The following is a 22143-nucleotide window of genomic DNA, read 5'->3' on the forward strand; positions in this document are numbered from 1 at the left end:
GAGTTTCTTAGCCTTAGATCTACACTAATCTGACTTCAGATTTGTGTGATGAATTTCTTAGAGTCAATATTTTACAAATTCAATAGGACTCTGATCTTACCCAGGAGAGGCAGAACTGAAAATGGATAGATCACTTCCTTTGAACGCAGACACACCTGGGTTACATGTCTATTATTTCAATAATTTAATTTCCATATTTATAAAATATAAATTTACTTTCTACTTTATAGACTGGGAAGGAGGTGAAGTGAGGGGAATTAAGGATATCATTGTGAAATTTTTAGAGACAATAACTCAAACAAAATAGATACACTACCAACTGATGGCAAAAGGGAGTCAGTTCAGCCTGTCTGCTGTCTTCCTAAAATGTACTATTAAGATCTGAACAATTTCTTTTTTTTTTTTCTTTTTTTTTTGAGACAGAGCCTCAAGCTGTCCCCCTGGGTAGAGTGCCGTGGCATTACAGCTCACAGCAACCTCCAACTCCTGGGCTCAAGCGAGTCTCCTGCCTCCGCCTCCCAAGTAGCTGAGACCACAGGCGCCCGCCACAATGCCTGGCTATTTTTTGGTTGCAGCCGTCATTGTTGTTTGGCGGGTCCGGGCTGGGGATTCGAACCTGCCACCTTAGGTGTACGTGGCTGGCGCCTTAGCCGGTTGAGCTATAGGCGCCGAGCCAAGATCTGAACAATTTCTTGGAACAAAATGCCTTTTCAAGGAAACACTGGAATTCTAATGTCAAAATTAGAGTGATGATACTATTTTTCTTGGATCAACATACTCTCTTACATTATAGATATTATTTTAAATTAATAGTATTTCTTTTTTCATTTAGGTATTTGAGAAAATCATCCCAATCCTTTCACTATCAAGTAAATTAATAAAGCAATAGATATCTATATAATTCATACATTCTAAATCAAGATGTTCATGTAATAGAAATATTTAACTAAACACTTTAAAATGATGGCAAAACTTTTATCATCTTCCACAAACTGAGAAACAGAAACATTGTTTACATTGATAGACTTAGAATATCTGTAGTACTTGTGTATATTCTGTATAAGGCAGCTCTCTCTCATTCTCTCTCTCTAAATATTTATGTGTATATATCTGTATACTATAATGAAAATTGGTTTGAACTTAAAGAAAGAGTTCTTCATGGCTATTTTGAGTGCATTGTAGTTTTATGTTTACGTGCATGGGATTTAGGAGATTTTTTTTCATTATATCTACTCAACATAAGAGGTTTTTATGAATATGATTAAATACACAGTAATCTATTCATTATCTTAATTATTTGCATGGAATGCAAATTATAGGCTGAAGCTATTCAATCAATGTATTTTAGAAAAAGTCATGCAGAGAATCAACATTAAACAAGTATTTGCTTTCAATTAGGAATGTGTGACTTTCTCAGAGCCAGTCATTTGAAAATATAATTTGCACACTAATTGTAAATTGCAAAGTCATCTTCCAGTGAAACTGCCTCTTGGTTTTCATTTTTTATGTTAATTTTAACTTTTCATCTCTAGATGGTGCTCTAAGTACCTGCATCACAGCTAGCCATGTTAACACTAATACAAAAAGGAAAAGAAAGGAAAGCTTAACAATAAAAAGGGTACCAGAACCAAATAAATTAACTTTAAAAAATTCTTGGAACTTTTGCTGTAGGCCAGAAAAACATATGCTGTCAGGTGATTAAGCCCATAACAAAGATGTTTGAATGCTGTCCTTATTAGAAGTAGGAAAACAACTATTGCTGAGAAATACTTAAATCCAGTTAGCAAATTCAGGATTGATCTCTTTTTCTTCTTGCAGTTTTTGGCAGGGACTGGGTTTGAACCCATCACCTCCGGTTTATGGGGCCGGCACCCTGCTCCTTTGAGCCACAGGCACCACCCAGAATTGATCTTTTTAAGTTAACTGATATACCTTTTTTGAAACCTGTGTGTTGTATGTTATACACTTGGTATAAGAAACAAATAATATACATAGATAAATTATAAAATCATAAAACTACTTTATTCAAGTCCATTAAGACATTTTGGGACTAAATCCACATCTAAATGAATAAATGAAAATCAGCTAATCCTTTTTTTAACTGTCTATCAGTGGTTAGCCAACTATGGCCTGCAAGCCAGACTCAGCTTGCTGCTTATTTTTCTGTCACATTCTGAGCTAAGAATATTTTTCACATATTTAATTTTGTTTTTAAATCATAAAAAGCATAATATTTTGAAACACATGGAAATTATGAAAAATTCAAATTCTGGTGTCTATAAATAAAGCTTTATTGGAACCCTGCCAAGGTAATTTGTTTAAATCCTGTGGACGGCTGCTTTCACAGTACACAGTACAACCACAGAGTCTAGTACCATGACAGGGATCCTATAGCCCACAGGGCTGAAGACATTTATTATCTGTCCTTTACAGAAACATTTTTCCAACTTTTGTATTAAATGAAAGTTGTTGATGATTAAATGATCTTGTTTGCTGGTAACCTGAATATTAAGGAGATAGCCAAAACTGGGGGAACTCTAAACTAGTACCCCAAGTTAAAATAACAATCAGGACAATAGGGAAAATTTTAGTAATTTTTAAATTTAGTAATTTTGAGGTCACTAAAGATGGCCTCTGAATCTCGTATCTACTCAGGAGCAACATAATACATTCCAAACTTAAAAATTTAGCCAAAGCCTTTGTTTGGCATCATGTCGCCACGACAACATCAATGCAAACACAATAGAATTTTAATGAATTTAAATGGGGTTATGTGAAACTACTATGTGGACTATATTTTATTCTATAATTCTCCCCAATGTGACACTTGCATATTAATAAGAACTTTGGTCCTCCTTTGGATATTAGTTTTTATCAATTGTAGCAATAACGTACTTCTTTTGAAGAGAATTACAGGAACATTATTTCTGCTGCTACACTTCAAAGCCTTATCACTCCCTTCATTTATAATCCTGTGACCTTCATTCTTATAATTATGTTATCAGGTCTCTGGGTTGCAAAGGAGAGAAACACAAATTTAAAACCTCTTAAGAGGGAAAAAAAGACTTTGTTGGAAGGACACTCAGGCATTTCATGTAATAGAAATGGAAATAAGAGTAAAATGATCAACATTATTTCCCAGGCTATTTTCTCTACTTGGCATTTTTGTGTTGTCTTTTTATGATAATGAACAAAATTTAGGAGTGCCTAAACCATTTTAAAAAATGCTACAAAGAAACTTAAAGTTGAAAGAAAAGATACGCCACCCACATTTGGTCCTCTTAAAATGAGGTCACTTTAGTACAGGAAATGGGGAAGCCTTGTATTTGCTGTTGTCTCAATTCTCTCCACCATTTGTTAAACCAGATTATTATGTTGGAGTTAGAATTGTCTAAATTATGGAAGCACTGGACATTTTGAGAGTAATGATAAACAAAAAAGAAGCTGTATCAGTACTAACTAGAATTCTTCACAACATTATACATGAATCTATGAAGGTTCTACTGATATGTGTGTTTCTTCAATGGGAAGCAGTATCTTTGAGAAAGATTTCCTGAATCAAAATCTAATACCATTTTGTTTGTATTAGAATTCTGCTTCTATTGAATAGAAGTAGAAATGCTGCTTTTATGAAGAATTTTGTATTAGAGCAATATAAAGAAATAGCTTATATTATACAGAAATTATTGATGAAGACCACGGTAGATAATTTAAATAAGTAAAACAAAAGCATCTGTTCAAGATATTTCTTTTGGCTAAATGGCCATTTCAGGTTACCACATGGTCAATATGATTGAGTGGCTCATAATTAATTGGCAATTAACATGGAGCTTAACACAAACAACCATGAACTAATTTGATGACTGAGTATGGAAATGACCACAGATCTGAACAACATGCTGTCTAGTAAAAATATGCGATTACCCTTTTATAAACAGCTTGTTAAGCTATGCTTGCAAAGAATATATCCAATAATGTATCAACTCACAATTATTTTCATGCACTATTTCCTAACTAGTTCTGATTCAAATATTTAACACTGTAAAAATAAAAGTCCGATTTTTCCCTTTGCAACAGTATTTCTAATAATTCTGGTAATAGATACTGTATTTCTTTGATTTTTTCTCTTTCATAAAGTAAAAAAATCTCAATTTGTAGGTCAATTCTTATGATATGATTTCCTGTACCATTCTCACTATCTGATGTCCAAATTTTATTTTGTCTATTACTTTTTAAATATCTAGTGTCTAGGATTTAAAGTACAGATGGGCAATCAAGATCTCAATGCTCTACCATACACATATAAATTTGTGAAAAGGATCGAATGTTATATGTGTTTTATCATAACATAAATATATAAATAAACCACCACCAAAAACAAACTCATTGTTAAAGCAGCTGAAGACGAGAACGAGATTAGAAATTTGACTTTGGGATGTGGGCCTTTCTCACTAGGGTGCTGATATCTCAGGGTGGTTTTGATTGCCATTTCTCTGATAATTAGGGATGATGATCAATTTTTCATATGTTTATTAGCCACTCATCTGTCTTCTAAAAGCTGCAGATGCTGGCGTGGTTGTGGAGAGAAGCAACACTTTTACACTGCTGGCGGGACTGCAAACTAATACAACCCTTTTGGAAGGATGTATGGAGAATCCTCAAAGAACTCAAACTAGACCTACCATTTCATCCTGCAATCTCATTATTGGGCATCTATACAGAAGAAAAAAATCATTTTACCATAAGGAGATTTCACTATACTGTTTATTGCAGCTAAATTTACAATTGCCAAAATAAATACCCACCAATCTAGGAATGGATTAACAAACTGTGATATATGTATACCATGGAATAGTATATGGCCACTAAAAGGATGGTGACTTGACATCTTTTGTATTAATTTGGATGGAGTTGAAATATGTTCTTCTTAGTAAAGCATCACAAGAATGAAGAAAGAAGAATCCAATGTACTCAATTCTGATATGAGGACAGTTGATGTTAGTTCATGGTGGGGGGAGGGGGAACGGAGCAAAGGAGAAAGGGAATGAGGGAAGGAGGTGTGACGCCATGGTGTGTGACACAGTTCTTGGAGGTGGGACACTATTAAGAGAGGGATTTCACCCAGCAAACACAAGCAGTATAACCTGGCTCATTGTATCCTCAGTGAATCCCTGACAATAAAAAAAATAAATAAATAAAAGAAATTTCACTTTGGAAATTTGGGGAAATAATCCTGATTAAAATAAGCAATGAAACATGCTTAACTAGTTTTCTTAAAATTTGCATGAATAATTTGATGTAACTGTTCAATAAATCATCCTGGAACAGGAAACTATTTAAAAGTGGACCAGTTACTCCACCGCATAGCCAACGAGTGGAAAAAAAAAAAAATACTGCTTTTTTTTTTCTTTTTTTTTTTTACTTGCCATTTCTCAGATAGTTATGTACACCCTTAAATTTTCTCATGGTGCTTTCTCCTTGAAAGGCACTTATTTCATTTTATCCTTTAAGTTTCCCCATCATAATTTTCTCACACGCTCTCTGTGATATACACAAGTATAATGATTCCATCACACCATTTACAAAGACAGTGAATTCTGAGCAGGGGAAGGAAGAAGTTATGACACGCATGTCAGTTGACAGATTCTCCTCCTAGAAGACTGTTTAAATTTTGGATTGGAGGCCAAATGAGCAGTGGGAAGAGGGCCAGGAAAGTCCTTTGAACGTTTATTCACTTGTATTAAATATAAGTCACTACCCTTGTTTTCAATAACACCATTTCAAATAATTACCAGTTTACAGATGAAGTTACTTGAAAATGTGCTGTTTCTAAGAGATCTCTCAGATATCCGTAAAGTTCTGTTTTCACAAAGATGAACTATAGCTGACATCTTCACGTGTTAGCTCTCTTGGGCAAATGCTTATAAAATATTTTGCTATTCTCCACACACATGTATCTTGAGTAATTATCATCAGCATAGAACGTATGCTTGCATTGCTGTTTGTCTTAACAAGGCTTAGGTCCAAGTCAACTACATGCTAGAATTAGAATTATAAGGTCATGAAGTTCATCATTCCTGCCTGGTTTTGAAAGGTACCTCCAATATTCCATTTTCCTAGTCTTATCACACACATCCCAGGTGCAAACACATATAACACCATGACTAGTGGAATTAATGATTCAGGTTTATTAAATATGTGACAATATTGTTTTGTTTTGACTTCAGTTTATTTTTACTTTCAAATTATATCATGATTTGGTGTGTTTCAGCGGTGAAACAGTGGCTGGTTAAAAAAATTCAAGCACTAACTAAAGGCTGGGCTCTGGACCTAAGTCAGCTCATCGTGAGCTAATAATCTTTAAAAAATAATATCTCTGATGATTTTATTCTGAATAAAGGACTCTCTGCTTTTCCTTGACAATTCTATACCTTACTATTTTTTCCGCAAATAGTTTGTCTTTATTAATCAAGTTTTTACTTGCACATATTTTTAAAAGGCACCTTAGTATTTTTATCTGCATCATTCCAAAATATAATGTGAGTTTACCTAGAAGGGATTATATACTTTAGTTAGTACTTCCCAAATGGTAGTTTCAATTCGGTCACCTAAGATTAAATATCAACAATTTAAAAAGAATAAATACAAGTATTAAAATCACTCACAAAAATATGATAACAAAAGTTGAAGGCTAAAAGCAAAAGCCTCTACTAGAAAGAAAAACTGTTTTTTTTTTAACTTAACGAAATTAACAGAGTATCATTTAAATCCTATTGCCTGTAAACTGTAAATTATTTCAGTCTCTTCTAGGTAGAATAAGTTATTAAATGATGCTTTGGTTGAATAACATTTGTTTAATTTATATAACACCTAAGAGCATATAATATTTTTGCTGTATATAGTTCCACTAGATCTGTGCAATTACACTAAGGGGTGTGGAGGGAAATAGAATAAAGAAAGGAGCTGGAATTGTCAGAGGCTTACCTGGTGTTACAGCGGAGGAAACATTAGTGATAAGTGTGATACTAGCTTTCTTCTGCCCCTGGGAAAACCACAGTGTGGAATTCCAAAGACTTGTCCAAGGGCAAATCACGTAACTGAGTTAGAACTGGTGAGATTTAGACCTTCAGACCTCATGTCCTGTGTTTTATTCCCTAAGAAATATTGTATTTTAGACACATGTAATTCTAATTCCATTTCTGCAGTTTAAATAATTCAAAATTATTTCTGAAAGAAAAAAAATACATTCTTGGAAATGCACTAATATCTTATTCTACACAACTTACAGGGGAGAAAAACAGCAAATCTATTTCCATTTAAAACATCACAAAGTGGTTTTAAATATGAGGTAGGAGTATACCACGCACAAAACACTTACTTAAGGTAGTTCTTAAAATGTAAATCCTAACACATTTGAGAACAAAGTGCTAAAAACACCGGTTTTACAAATTGTTATTCTGACTAAAGAGAAATAAAAATGTACCACTGAGTAGCATGACCAAAAATTTGAAATACTGTCAGGGACCATCATTTTCACCCCAAATAGGAGCAGCTTCTGCAGTGATTTTGATTGGCATTTTGAAATGTGCTTGTGAATAAAACAGAAAGAAAATGGCATACCTCACATTCAAATGCCCACCCAGAGATAATAATGGAAGCAATGTTTTATGGGTCATTGGGGAAGGCAATCCCATCTGAATGTTTGTTCCTAAGGATGATAAGAGGAGAGTGAATACTCTTCTGCATCATATAACTTAGACTAGAGGAAAGGCTGATGGATGATGATTGATTTAATACAAAAGGCCTGAGCACCAGAGGGTGGAAGAAACAGAAAACACACACGCACGCACAGCCCTGCACAGGAGTTCTCTGGATTCTTTGATTTGATAATAAATCCAGAGCCCCAGACTGTTGAACCCAGCCTTGAGGGTGAGTCTTTGTCCTCTCCTCTGCCTTTCACTGTGAAAGGGTAATGGAATTATAGAGGAAAGGCAGACAAAAATTTTAAAAAGACTCATTTTGTTTTCTTTTACTTTGTTTGCCGTGACTAGAATAAGGGTTTCCTCATAAACTTTCTAAAACAGATGGTTGTCTATTCTAGGATGAAAGATTAGTTGCGAAGGAAATTCTTCACCCTTGCTCAGGAGCATACAGCCTTTGCTAGAAAAGAAACAAACTGTACCTTTTGAAGCAATATTTTCAAAACAATTTGAATTTGAGAGATAGAGTAGAAGCTAGATCCTGTTTCTTACTGTTCTTTTTTCTCCAACCTCCTGAAAACTGATTCCCAGCCCCTCCCGTATCTAAAATAAACTGCATTTACTTCCATTTATTTATTTGTCTGTTAATTTTAGAGACAGGATCTTACTCTGTCACTCAAGCTGGAATATAGTGGCATGATCACAGCTCTGTGTAGCTTTGAACTCCCATGCTCAAGCCGTCCTCCTGCCTCAGCCTCCCGAGTAGCTAGGACAACAGGTAAACACCACCACACCTGGATATATTTTTAATTTTTTTTTTCAGAGACACAGTCTTACCCAGGCTAATATCCATCTCTTAGCCTCAAGTGAGCCTCCGGCCTTGGCCTCCCAAAGTCCTTGGATTACAGGTGAAAGCCAAGTGTCTGACTGTGTTTACTTTTAAATCATTCTACTGCGCAAAGATTCTCTGTAAAAATGCCTTATTCAATCATTAGGTACTGAAGGCAAAATAGGCCAATATGTGTTCATAAGGGTTGTATGTGAGTCATCTGATTCTTAACTATTTTCTTTTTATTAATAATTAGATAAGGAATTATGTATAAAGTAATGGTCTGAAGGTTAGTAAATATCGTATGCACATCGCAGGAAGGAAAAGAGTCTTATGCATTTTTGTACAGCAATTATTTAGAGCCAGGAAAGGGATTTGCTAGATGACACTCTCTACACACTCTCTATACACACACACACACACACACACACTCTCAGCATTTTCTATGATTTAATGGGGATACATATTTTGATGGGATTTCAAATTTTCATAGTGTGTTCATCTGGTTTAAGAGCCAGGCCCCCTAATAGTATTTCACTTCTTATTCTACCTTTATATCAGTGGCTTCCATGAACACAATTAGCGTGTTAATTATCAGTCACTTTTAACTAGGTATTAAGTACAGATAATAAGTAAATCTGAAATTCACTTTTTACACCTTTGAGCGTACTTCTGGAAACAGTGAAGATGTCAAAACAAAGTAATAGTGCAAGTGATACGTAGGCTAAAATGGGAGAGTTCTGCTAGGTTTTATGGTATAAAGGAAGATGGATGGTCCTGGAAGGAACTGGAGAACATCCTCCTAAGTATCACAAGAATGAAAAGCAAGCATCCAAAGTATTCAACATTAACATGAAACTAGTAGATGAACAATTACACACCCACACAAGAGAAAAAACACATGTAAATTTAAGAAAGGAGGAGGTGGGAAGGGGCGTGATAATCTCTCACCTACCAGGCACAATGCATATGGCACACCTCCTGAGTGCAGGGCTCAGCTGCAACTTAGACTTTCTCTAGTAAGTGCAAATAATGTAACCTAATTGCATGCACATTATTGTACATACAATTGTTACATTATTTGCACTTGCATTGTTGTGCAAATTACGTAATGCAACATAATTGTATGTATATTAATCTGAAATAAGTAACAAATAAATCACAAATAAATCAAAAAATAAATAAATAAAAAGTGAAGATAGTGAAAACAAAAAAGAGAAAGATGTGAGCACTTTTCAAATAAGGATGCAAAGAAAAATGAATTCCTGAACCATATGTAATTACGATGTTTTATAAAGATGCTGTAATAGCATGATATGAATCTGACTTAGGTGCATTATGCTTGGAACTTAGAGTGGGCTGATTAGCAGCAAGAGAAGTAGGCTTTTTGAGTGGGAATGTAGAATGAACGTAGAGACAATGCCAGGCTTGTCTCTTCCTTTTGATTGAAGAAGATGTGGTTCTCACTGTTGCACAAGGGTGAGTCTGAGTATCTGTTTTGATAATATTGTATCATTCGTGCCAGACTGTTTTATTTTATCTTTCTTGTTTTGTTGTATGCAGAAAATTAGAGTAATCAATCACACCTAAAGAATCAGCAATATGATAGGAAGATCAGTGTGACCTGTCTAAACATTTCATTGTGGATTGCAATGCCATATTTTACTTTCTTTCTCCAATGCGGTATTAACATACATACAGTAAATTTGTAACAAACAAACTGGTAGTAAGTTTATAAATATTTTTAAATTACTGAGCAATGATTATTAATTCTCACCCTGGACTTCTCTACTTTAGATTAAATAATTGGAAGTGATGCTACTTGATAGATGCTACACTTTCTGATTTGTGATTTATTTCCAATACTTACACAACTTTTTCATAACCTCTTTAAAGAAGTAAAAAAAAAAAAAAAGAAAGAAAGAAAGAAAACGAGTCCTTCAAGATATATTGTGGATGATTCCAAACCCTGTGCTCTGCTTTACTGAGACTTCAGACAAATGAAGAAAATTCAACCAGACTAGATATTTCTTGGCACTTATTTAGGACACCTGCTTAGTTAATTTTTTTTTAAAAGATAAAATGTTTTCTCCTCTTGTTTTTTGAGTTGTCTTACTTTAGTCAAAGGTAAGAACTACTTCATTAATCATACCTAACGAAACCTCATTCTTTATCATAGCTATAAGGAAAAATAGAAAATAATTACGTAGGAGTTATATTTTCAAAAGATTATGATCAAATTGAGAAAGGCAAAACAAAATCAAATACAAAATTCCAGGGATTAAAGTTGGGAGGACATGAAAAACAAGGTAATGAAGGCAGATTGCAAAATGTAAAGGAATCGCAAAATTCTATGCTTTTTTCCCATTTCTAGCTGGTAAAACTTGCTGGCTAGGCTATTGTCTACAGTTGCTTCAGATGTTCCTTTATAACTGTCACAGGATACAAAGAGTTCCACCTTGTACCTTCTCAAATGGGAATTACTCACCAAGTAGGATTCTCTATATTGTATGCTTAAGTGGATTTGTGAATATTTTTAAAAAGTGCTAACTTATTCTTCCTTAACAAAATGAATGAACTATATCCCTTATTTACATAATAGTCCAATAAATATAATGAATACAAATAAAGAATCCTTACATTTTAAAGTTAGACAGCTCAAGGGGATGTATATAACAACAATAACAATGATACAAAATGCAATATTTTAATAAAAACAAAAGTGCTATTGAGACATTACTTTGTTATAAAGCCTAAAATAGGAAGATCAATGGGCTCGTTTATTTTCCCTAAATTTAGCACCTATATCTGAAGGAGGATCCATAGTTTTACAAAAAATGCCAACTTGTTGCAAACACTGAGAAAATATTCTCTAGAAGATACCTAAGTGAGTAAGAAAGAATTTACCTAGAGTAAAACCTTTATTAAGGAGAAGAATTCATAACAAACAACCAGATTTAAGTAAGATTTAAGTAATTCACTCGGGGTTTTATTGGTTGCTTTTTTTTTTTTTTAAACCATGGCTGATTTTGAGCAGCAGAGAGAGAGAAATATTTCTGGGCTCCTGCTTCACGTGGTTGTTTTTAAAGGTAAATATTTCCACTTTCTTTCTTCTTTATCATACCTATTTCAAGGTTGTTTGTGTGAAATAAGCCTGCACTCCACCTGCTCCCTCCAAAATCAACCTAGTTACTGCTCCTATTGCACGTGTGTGTGTGTGTGTGTGTAGAGGGTGACAGTGTTCTATGTTCCCTTCTCTGGAATCTGGATAAGTCTGTGATTCACTGGTGTCTAATGGAATGTAGCAGAAGTGATGCTGCCTGATTTGTGAAGCCATTAAAATGAAGCCTCTTCTCCCTGGTTACTAGAGCACCTACTCTTGGAGCCCTTCCCTTCAGGGCTGACTGTCTGGAAGCCTCTGTTCTGTGAAGTTTACACTGGCCCAGGAAGAGAGAACACAGAGAGAGGTCCTGGGACTACTGGGACTACTGGGTGATGAGATGAGATGCCCAGCTACTCGCAGCCTGCTCACAAGCTGACCCAGACTGCTTCTCCCCCAGCACTGACCACAGTCTAACTGCACCCTTGAGAGATACTCAGAAGCAATACTCTGGAGTTGAATTGCTCCCAATTCCTGACCCACAGATTATGGTTTTAAGCTTTTAGATTTTGGAATGATTTGTAGTATAGAAATATATGTTGCTAATAGGGTTAACCTTCATATATGAGCTTTTAAAGGAACATAGAGGTCTAATTTCTGGGTAGAATTAAGATGGGGTTTGCATCTTCCACTTTTTACCATTTCCACATTTTCCTTTTTGTTTTTAATATTTTAATATGTTTAGTCATTTTTCTTGGCTTAGACCTTTATTTTTCTGATAAGAGTTAAACTACTCATATTTTATTTTATTTTGTTTTTATTTTTTCCTTTGAGACAGAGTCTTACTTTGTGACCCTCAAAGTAGAGTACTGTGGTATCACTCACTTTGTGACACTCACAGAATACTGTGGTGTCATTTACTTTGTAACACTCACAGTAGAGTACTGTAATGTCACAGCTCACAGCAACCTCAAGAAGAGTACTGTGGTGTCACAGCTCACAGCAACCAAAGTAGAGTGCTGTGGTGTCACTTACTTTGTGACACTTTACCATTTGCACATTTTCCTTTTTGTTTTTAATATTTTAATATGTTTAGTTATTTTTCTTTGCTAATAGCTTTAATTATTTTTCTGATAAGAGTTAAACTATTAATATTTTATTTTATTTTAATTGTTTTAATTTTTTTCCTTTGAGACAGAGTCTTACTTTGTGACCCTCAAAGTAGAGTACTGTGGTGTCACTCACTTTGTGACCCTCAAAGTAGAGTACTGTCATGTCACTTACTTTGTGACACTCACAGTAGAGTACTGTAGTGTCACAGCTCACAGCAACCTCAAACTCTTGGGCTCAAGTGATTCTCTTGTCTTGCTTCAGCCTTCCAGGTATCTGGGATGTACAGGCACCTGCCACAATGCCCAGCTAATTTTTTTTTTTTTTTTAAGAAATTGGGTCTCACTCTAGCTCAAGCTGATTTCCAACTCCTGAGCTCAGGTAATCCACTGGCCTCAGCCTCCCAGAGGGCTGGGATTGCAAGCATCAGCCACCACACCCTCCTTTAATTTTATTTTAAAGAGTAACTTTAAAATATATATCATGTAGTTTTCTTTGTTTTTAGATATTGCTACAGTGGCAGAACTGAGCATGCAGTAAATGAGGTTAACATCCTTAAAGTGTAGTGTCTAATATGTTAAGATATTATATTAACTTATCAAAAAGGAATATAAATGTATTTTGAAAGGCATAACATTAGATTCTATTTTTAAATGTAAAAAGATAATGGTGATAAGTCCCTTTTTGATTCTTATAGTCAATTCCAAGAGGTAGAAGAAAATATATGTACATATATAGGGAGGCATCTGTGGCTCAAAGGAGTAGGATGCCAGCCCCATATACCGGAGGTGGTGGATTCAAACCCAGCCCTGGCCAAAAACTTCAAAAAAAAAATTATATATATATACACACACATAAGTACTGCATATGAAATATAATTATTATGTACATAGTGCATATGTATATATGTAAGTATGTAATATATGTATCTATGTACATATAATATATATAATACATTATATATATAATAAAAAACATATATATACACACGCATAAGTACTGCATATGAAATATAATTATTATGTACATAGTGCATATGTATATATGTAAGTATGTAATATATGTATCTATGTACATATAATACATACACACACATGGTTTTTATGTATATTAAAGTCATTAAGCTTTAACATAGAACAGAAGTAAAAGAGGTTCTCAGAGCAGGGGAGATTTGTTGGGAAGATTGTGACTGTGAGAAAATTTGTAGAACCACAGGAAGGGAGAGAATGACTATTTTAGAAGTCAGAGCCAGACTAACATAAGAGCAAATAATTTTTAAGTTATCAGGACTTTAAAGACAAATTTCACCCACTTTAAGAACTTTCTAGGCATGATCCCTCATTTCCTGGTCGTCTTGATTTTGACTGTTACTGAAGATAATAGCCGCTAACAGTGTCCAATGTACACAAATTTGCATTACTGTATTTGCATTCATTTTTACCATTTTAAACTATGCACATTTAGCTTCACATTTCATGTTCAGCCAAACCCAAGTGAGCTTACAAATGGGATGTAAAACTGGTGAGCTTCGGTCAACTCTATTGGGTTCACAAGGTTTTGACAAGTATTGTCATATTTTACAAAGAAACATGGAGATGAACGCAAATGGAATCACAAAACCCCATGAATTCTCAAAAATTTGTTATAAAAACTGGATGGCTCAACTAAATTGAAACAGTGAACTTAGGTCTCAGCTAATCCAGAAACAATGAAACACTTCATTTAGAAACCTGTTCAGGGTCTACATAAACTTGACTTTTTTCTAAAATTGAACTCCCAGGTAGTTGAGTTTGCATGCTATTGGGTTTGAAATAAAATTTCACTTTGACATGTGCTGAGACAAAAAATGATGAATTTTACAAAGTCATACAAAGAGGAAAAAAAGTGTTTCTTATTAGCCTGATTACCCAGTGAAATGAAAATCAAGAACACTTGTCCAGGGGCTTAAAAATTAGTTCACTTTGGGTAGTACCTGTGGCTCAAATGGGCCCTGGCCCCATATGCCAGAGGTGGCAGGTTCAAACCCAGCCCCAGCCAAAACCTGAAAAAAAAAAAAATTAGTTCACTTTTGTAGTAAAGATGGTCACATATTCTTTGATACTCTTCTAGTCAAGAGCTGCATTCTGTTTATCCTCACGTTACAACTTGTTTGGCCAATGACCTGCCAATAGATCATGTCTAAAGGTGATGTTGTTCCAGTTCCCCCGGGTTTATCCTTTTAAAAAAATGGGAGGTCCTGTGTCCTATATTTTGAAAAATTTTTTAGCACCAGGTTATCATGTAAGTAGCATACTTATCACCTAATAACAATTAAGAAAATTGATTTTTTAATAATAATTAAGAAAAGCCCAAAAAGCAGATTCTGCCCAAGCTAGTCTTCTTGATATTCCTGCCAAGGTCCTTTTCATATGAATAAGAAGGTCTTGTATCTCCAGATCATCCCGGGAACTGACTAATAGCTCGATTGACTGCAGATCTCACCTTGTGGAGGATATTTTCTACTCAAGTTCTGCCTAAATTTCTGAGAGCTTACTGGTTTAAGCCATAAAATTTCAAGTTTTTTTGTTATGTAGATAGGTAGAACAGATCACATCATTAAATTGAACTATAAGGTCACTGTAGCTTATCCTGGAAATAACTTGATTGGTTTTATAAAGTTTGCACTGAAAATGTCAAGTTTCTTTTAAGGAATCTACAGAACTGCTATGGAGTCAATGACTTGTTTTCAAACTAAAAAGTCCTCAAGAGAAATTTTGCTATGTAGCACACAAAATATAAGCTCCAAAGAATAAAATCAGCTGACATTTAAAAAAAAGTCCATAAAATAAAAGTACAAATAACAAGGAAAATACGAGGTACATCAGTCCTTGGTTATTATTTCTTCCAGAGGATTTAAATCAAGTCACTTTAATCTAACGTGTGCTTTTACAAAATTAATAGTCCTAGGGTAAGGACTTTTTCCCAATTGATTCTAATTTTTTCAATATAAATGACCAATTTTGGCAACATTGATTCAGGTAGTCACGCAATCAGTAACACAACAGAAAACACCATGAAGAACAGAACAGACTATTTTTGAATATTTTATTAGTAAAAATTGGCAACAGCTTTAAAGAACATCAACTATATTGATGTTTATTCTATTATAAAGGATCATCAAAGTCTTTGAGAATAATACCATTAGACCAATTCTAATATCTCAATGGTGAATTTAATTTAAAATATTTTTATTTACTTATTTTTTTCTTTTTTATTAAGTCACATACACATAGATCATGAATACATTTATGCATATGTGGGGTACAATGTGTTGATTTTTTTATACAATCTGACGTGGTTACATCAAACCAATAGCTTTCGCCTCGTTTACTTGATTGTTGTGTTAAGACATTTATGTTCTACACTCGACAGATTTGACTTGTACCCTTGCAGTATGCTCCATAGGTGTGGTCTTTTACCCTTCCCCTATCAAACCTCCCTCCTCCCCTCCCTTCCCACTCTATTTCTCTCCTTCATCCTGGGCTACAGTTGTGTTCTATCTTTCATAAGAAAGTATAAGTAAATATTAGTAGATTTCATAGAAATACTGAGTATTGGATACTTTTTCCTCTATTCTTGAGATACTTTACTCGGCGTGGTTTTGCTCTTTGTGGACAGATCTGAATATTGGGAGGTTCTTCAGAATATTGAACAGAAATGTCATCATTCATTACTTCTTTTTTCCCCCTATGTTCATATATATTGAATGATATCTATCAGATGCTTAGCACCAGCTAATATCTCAAATAACGATAATAAAATCCTGAGTTATTCTTAACATTTCACTATTCCCTTGTAGCTATTATTAATATGATTGTCTTAAAGCATAGGCTCACAGTTAAAGGGAACTGTCACATGAGTAACATAGGATATATCAGAACTTTTAATGCTATATTTTAATTAGACAATTCTAAATACATAAATAGCATAGGATATATCAGCACTTTTAGTGCTATATTTTAATTAGACAATTCATACAAAAAAACATATCTCGAGCACTCATTGTTACCATATATTGCCCCAAGATAGGAATTTAGAACTTTAAATAAAAGGGAAAACATCAGATTTCTGCTCTTATAAAAGTATGCATTTAGTATGTATGTCTCTATCTTGGTGGAGAGGAAGGTTTTGCAGACAAAATACAGTAAAAGTTAAAATACAAGTAAATTGTATTCTGTACTAGGAAATGAAAAGTTATGTAGAAAAAAAAATAAAGCAAGGGAACATGGAGAACGATGGAGGTTGTGAATGTGAATGCAGTAGGAGACATTTGGACAATGACCTCAAATGGGGGACAATTAGTCATAAGTAGATCGGGGGATAGCATTCCAACAAGAAAACAAGTACCAGAGCTTCAGAGAGAAAGCAAATTTGGCATATTGAAAAAAATGGTAGGACATCCAATGAGCATACTATGGCACAGAGATTCTATTACCCAGTTATTAATACTCTTTCCTCTTATTTCTCATTTTCTTTTCTCTTGCTAAAGTTGGTCCTTTACTACAAATCCTGCACTGTGCTTTCCCTCAGAATTTTACCATTTGTAAACTCCCTTCAGAATTTTATTATTTTTATACTTAATGTTCTTAATGATTTGATTCATAGTATTGCTTATATTATTAAATAAATATAACAAAGGTCAGTTCAAACTCCTGAATTATGGTAACATTTGTTGCTGCTTGTTAAGATTCATGATTCACACTTTGGTTAAGGAACAAAAAATTTATTTTTTTCAAGCATTAAAGGCCTTTTAAAATATTATTTTATATAAATAAAATCACACCTATATAAAATTGAATGTTAAAGAGGAATCTGTAAAATATTCTAAAAATTATATGTATTAATAACATGAGAAGTATATATCATTTTATATAATATGTAATACATATACATTTAAGGTAGCATAAAATCACTTCTACCTTTGGCAGATAAGAAGAAACATTTTTAGGGCAGTAGGTTATGGGCTGGGACTTAAATATATATATATATATATATATATATATATGTAATGAGTAGAATCACATTCTAGAATCACATTTAGAACAGAAAGACAGAGTAAAGATTAAAGACCCAGACATGGGGGAGAATATATTCAGGGATTAGAAAGCAGAGCAGTTTTGAAGGTAAAATGTCACATCTAAAGTAAGGGTATCTTTACAGTCACACTGTGAAAGTCTCTGACAGAACTATTAGCCATTATATCAATTAATTGATGTATCTAGAATTAAAGATATGTGGAAAAGGTTGAGAATTGTGTATTCCAAGATCAGAATGACGGGAAACATCTACTCAATCACAGGAGGAGACAAATATTACAAATTTGAGAGAGAAAAATTCATAAATCCTAAAGACCAGTGTTTGTAACTGTTCCTAGGTCTTAATGATATCTATGAAATTAAATAGTTTGATGGAATTAATTAGTCTTTGTTAAAGAAAAATCAAAAGGGCAAATACGAGGAGGATACATTAAATTTCTATTAAAAAAACTGCACAAGTATATAACCATGAAAGTGATAAGATTTTACACAATGAAATACCCAGGAATCTTTATTTCCTGTGTGCTCTGTGTCAGCCAAGTTTGTGACATGCCAATCTGAACCACCAACACTATTTTAGACTTCATTATTAAAACATAAATATAGCACAGAGATCAAGAAGGTTACAGTCTCTCTGGATATTAGTCAGAGAGAATCTGGTTTACTAGTTACAGTGTTTCTTTCTAAAAGACATCTCTGCACATTTTTTGCAGGCTGAAACCTAGAGGCATCTGTATGTCTTTGTCCAAACCAACTCCAAGCTCTGTGAGGAGCTTCATCATTAGTGATGTCTTCCTCTCAATTGTTATCTGCAAACACCTTCAGAGCATTCTCACTCAAGGCTTGTAGGGGTTCCGATGCTGTTGTTAGAACTGTGTTGTTCACCTGAAATGTGACTATCCAGCAGGTTTTAAATGTCCTCACCACACACACACAAACATTAACTATAGGTGGTGATGGATAGGTAAAATCATCTGACTGTGCCAATCACTATATAATGCATATGTGTATAAAACCATCCTCTTGTAAACTTTGAATTTGTACAATTTTTTTGTGGAATAAAATTTTTTAAAAAGATGATAAAAGAGGAGAGGGCTTTGATGAACAAATACGTAAACACTCACCTAGAGGCAGGCACTTTCAATGGGGAAGCAGGGGGCTGCCTGCTATATACTCATTTGTGACTTAATTTGCAAAGGACCTGCTTGACAGTATTCAACAATCTGGAAAGTTTCTTGTTGTCTCTCATCTTCTGATTTGGTTTACAGTTTTCTCATACATGGATTTTAAGGATTCTCTCCAATTCAACATTCCAGTACCAGTAAAAATTGCACCTATCCTATGTAGACTTCCTCAAGTGTGCCAGTGAGGAGACACCCGTCCTTCCACCATGTCTCCACAGCAGTTCTTAGGTGCGCCTAGCAGCGGTTCTCAACCTGTGGGTTGTGACCCACAGGAACTGTATTAAAGGGTCGCGGCATTAGGAAGGTTGAGAACCACTGGAAGGGTCATAATATCATCTTTTATTCATTTCATTTTTTTAATCTGCTAATTTTTTTCTTAACACTGTTGCTCATAAACATACACCAAATAAAGTCTAAATTTTAAGAGTGACCCATACTAAAAATTATTGCCATTATCAATTTATGAACAAGACAGTTATTTTTTTTTTCCATGATGTGAGATCACTTTCAATCTGTGATAACATCTGCCCGCACCGCACATCTTCACCTTCGAAATGTAATATGTCGAGTAGGGTAGATCATTTCTTTTTCACTTTCACAATTTCCACATTGCTGCCAAAAGTCTTTGGGGCATTTTCTTTGAATTCTGTCTTCAATGTATCTCTCACTGCTTTTACACAGCCCTGAAAGTACCAGATGTAGCTGAGTGCCACCTGTTGCCAATATGCCACCACCTCACTGTTGCCAGTCACCAGGACACCATCGATGTTAGCTCAGCTGGACGGGCCAACACAGGAAGGTCCTAAACTTTATTTTTAAACTATTAAAATGAAAACACCACCTGAGAACAACCATTATAAAGATTTGTACTCTTCACGGTTTCTTAGAGCAAAAGAAAAATAAACAGCTTACTTTAATTTCTGAAATAAATTTGAACTTCCTTTAAAACAAGAATAACCTAATATATCCCAGGGTTTAGAGATATTATAACTTTGGGGCCTAAACTTGTATTAGAGCTTTTTTACAAAATGTCCCAGAAGAACACATGTAGGATTGGGTTAAGAGTGATGACAACTCAGCCTTTGAAGGGACCCACCACAGGGTCCCTGCTGAGTTAAAAAAAGAAAAGTTGTATGGGGCTTATGAACTTTCAATAAATGGAAAGATTAAAATAACATGAGTGTCAAACAGATCTGGTAGAAGTGAGATAAAGGTCAGCTGGGAAAATAGGAGTCTATGATTAGAAAAAAGAACGTGGGTAGTAAATTTTAAGTTTTCTTTAACACAGAGCAGTTGTAACAGAGCCAATATCCAAGATAATGTCTTAGCTATAGAAAGCTACCAAGAAGAGGCAAGAAAGACGTTGAGGGCTAAAGATAACTAAAAATTCAGTAAATCTGATGCTATGTTAGTCATTCACATAAATGATGATATTAACAAAGAAGGTGAAGTGACTGCAAAGGACTTCAATTAATTCTGGGAGGTCTTATTAAGATGTTACCAGATTAAGCAATGAAAACAGGCAGTGAATACTGGAGTTAGTCTACAAGGACACGGAGGCTAAAAATCTAAACATCTTATAGGGGATCCAAGTGAACATCAAACCTCCTATACAGGGGACATGGTTAAAGAGCAAACATTTCTTACAGGATTTGAGTAGAAGCACTGTCTATGAACTAAACAAGATGTCTTTTAGCGGATTCAAGAATTTTAACCAGCAGGATATTAAAAAGTTTTACATTGTAAGAAGAATTGGTTAATATGGAAAGAGTACTGTAGAATGCACTGTGTTAGCTTGGTAGAGAGGAAACAGTGTAATTAACATTTTGATAATAAAAACCACAGAACATTTGGCAGATAAAAGTAATAGAAAGGACAGAGACTAAGGCCGCTGATAGTAATAGTATGAATGGAATGAACACACATATGTAGACATTCAGTGGGTCTCAAACTACAAAAGAAAGATGATCAACTAATATTGCAGTCTAGAATAGGTTTCCTTTTATCTGGGTAGGAAGGTTAGGAGTCTGTGATTTTTTTAACAGACTCTCAGTAGAAATAGTGTATTACTCTATATATTCTCCACACTAGTTGAGCTAGTTTTAGAACTGATTTCACACTTGCAGTATTTTCATACTCTTTCTTATGCATGAATACAGCAAGACATTTTCAAACATTTATCTTCTCCAAAGGTCCTTATTTGAGAGGATTCCCCTATTTATTCAGGGACATGTGCATGGCTTTCAGTTCAAGTAGGTTTCATATAGAAAGAAGGCAAAGAAAAAGAAGCAGTGGCCAGTTTTGCATCCTCAGTTTAGATCCTTGAAATTCATGTCAAATACAGTAGCTTTGAAAATCGAAGACTTTGACTTGCACTGAGTGGGACTGTTAAGTGAGGGAAGGTCACTGGATGCTGTCCTATAGGGAATGCAAAGGAGCAGCCTAAAGGGATGTCCTTACAGCCAGAGGGAAGCAAAGGGCAGGGTATCAAGAAACGCATCCTGAGAGGAGGTCTTTGGGGCCTAGGAAAAGGGGCCAGATCTGAAACAGGCTAAGTGAAGATCAGTAAATTTAGGAAAGGGAGATCAAATGACATCTTTAATTTTCCCATGTCAACACATTGAAGGGAAGCAAAGACACAAGCCATCTGTGTTCATATTTGGCTAATAATGATGACCCATGTTAGGTGAGTTTTTGTTTCCCTCCCCATTCAAATCCATATAGAATTCCCACAAAACATCCAGTAACATTGAACTACATACCTCCCTAGATCGTCTGAGCCCAAAGCACACTCACTCATGGGGACATCTTCTTCTTCAGTGAGCTAGGATGTTTGTAATTAGGATGTCTATTCATTAGATTCACAGTCAAATTTTCATGGGTTATCTTGTACTGTCAAAGAGAACTCAGTTCAGAAAACAAATGATATGGTCCACTCACTCACAGAAACCTCTATCTCTGGTCCTTCTTCCTTCAGAAGAGGGGATAGGGCCCAGTGCGGGGGAAGAGAAAGAGATAAATTTACTCTTTGTTAGAAAACTGAAAGATTATGCCTCTTCGTGGCTGTTTTTTCTTCTTTTCCTTTTGTTCTCCTCCTTTCTCTTCCTAATGAATGCCTTAGATCTCATTGTGCAAGAGTATGCTC

The 22143-nt window shown here is 34.7% G+C and overlaps 1 pseudogene; it reads right to left on the reverse strand.

Moving 5' to 3' along the window:
* Positions 1-19576: 19576 nt before the first annotated feature.
* LOC111725418 lies at positions 19577-21798 on the reverse strand (annotated as a pseudogene).
* Between the last annotated feature and the right edge of the window lie 345 nt (positions 21799-22143).

The sequence above is a fragment of the Otolemur garnettii genome, unplaced genomic scaffold (genome assembly GCF_000181295.1).
Source record: "Otolemur garnettii isolate 467f Iridium unplaced genomic scaffold, OtoGar3 scaffold00040, whole genome shotgun sequence".
NCBI classification, from domain to species: Eukaryota; Metazoa; Chordata; class Mammalia; order Primates; family Galagidae; genus Otolemur; species Otolemur garnettii.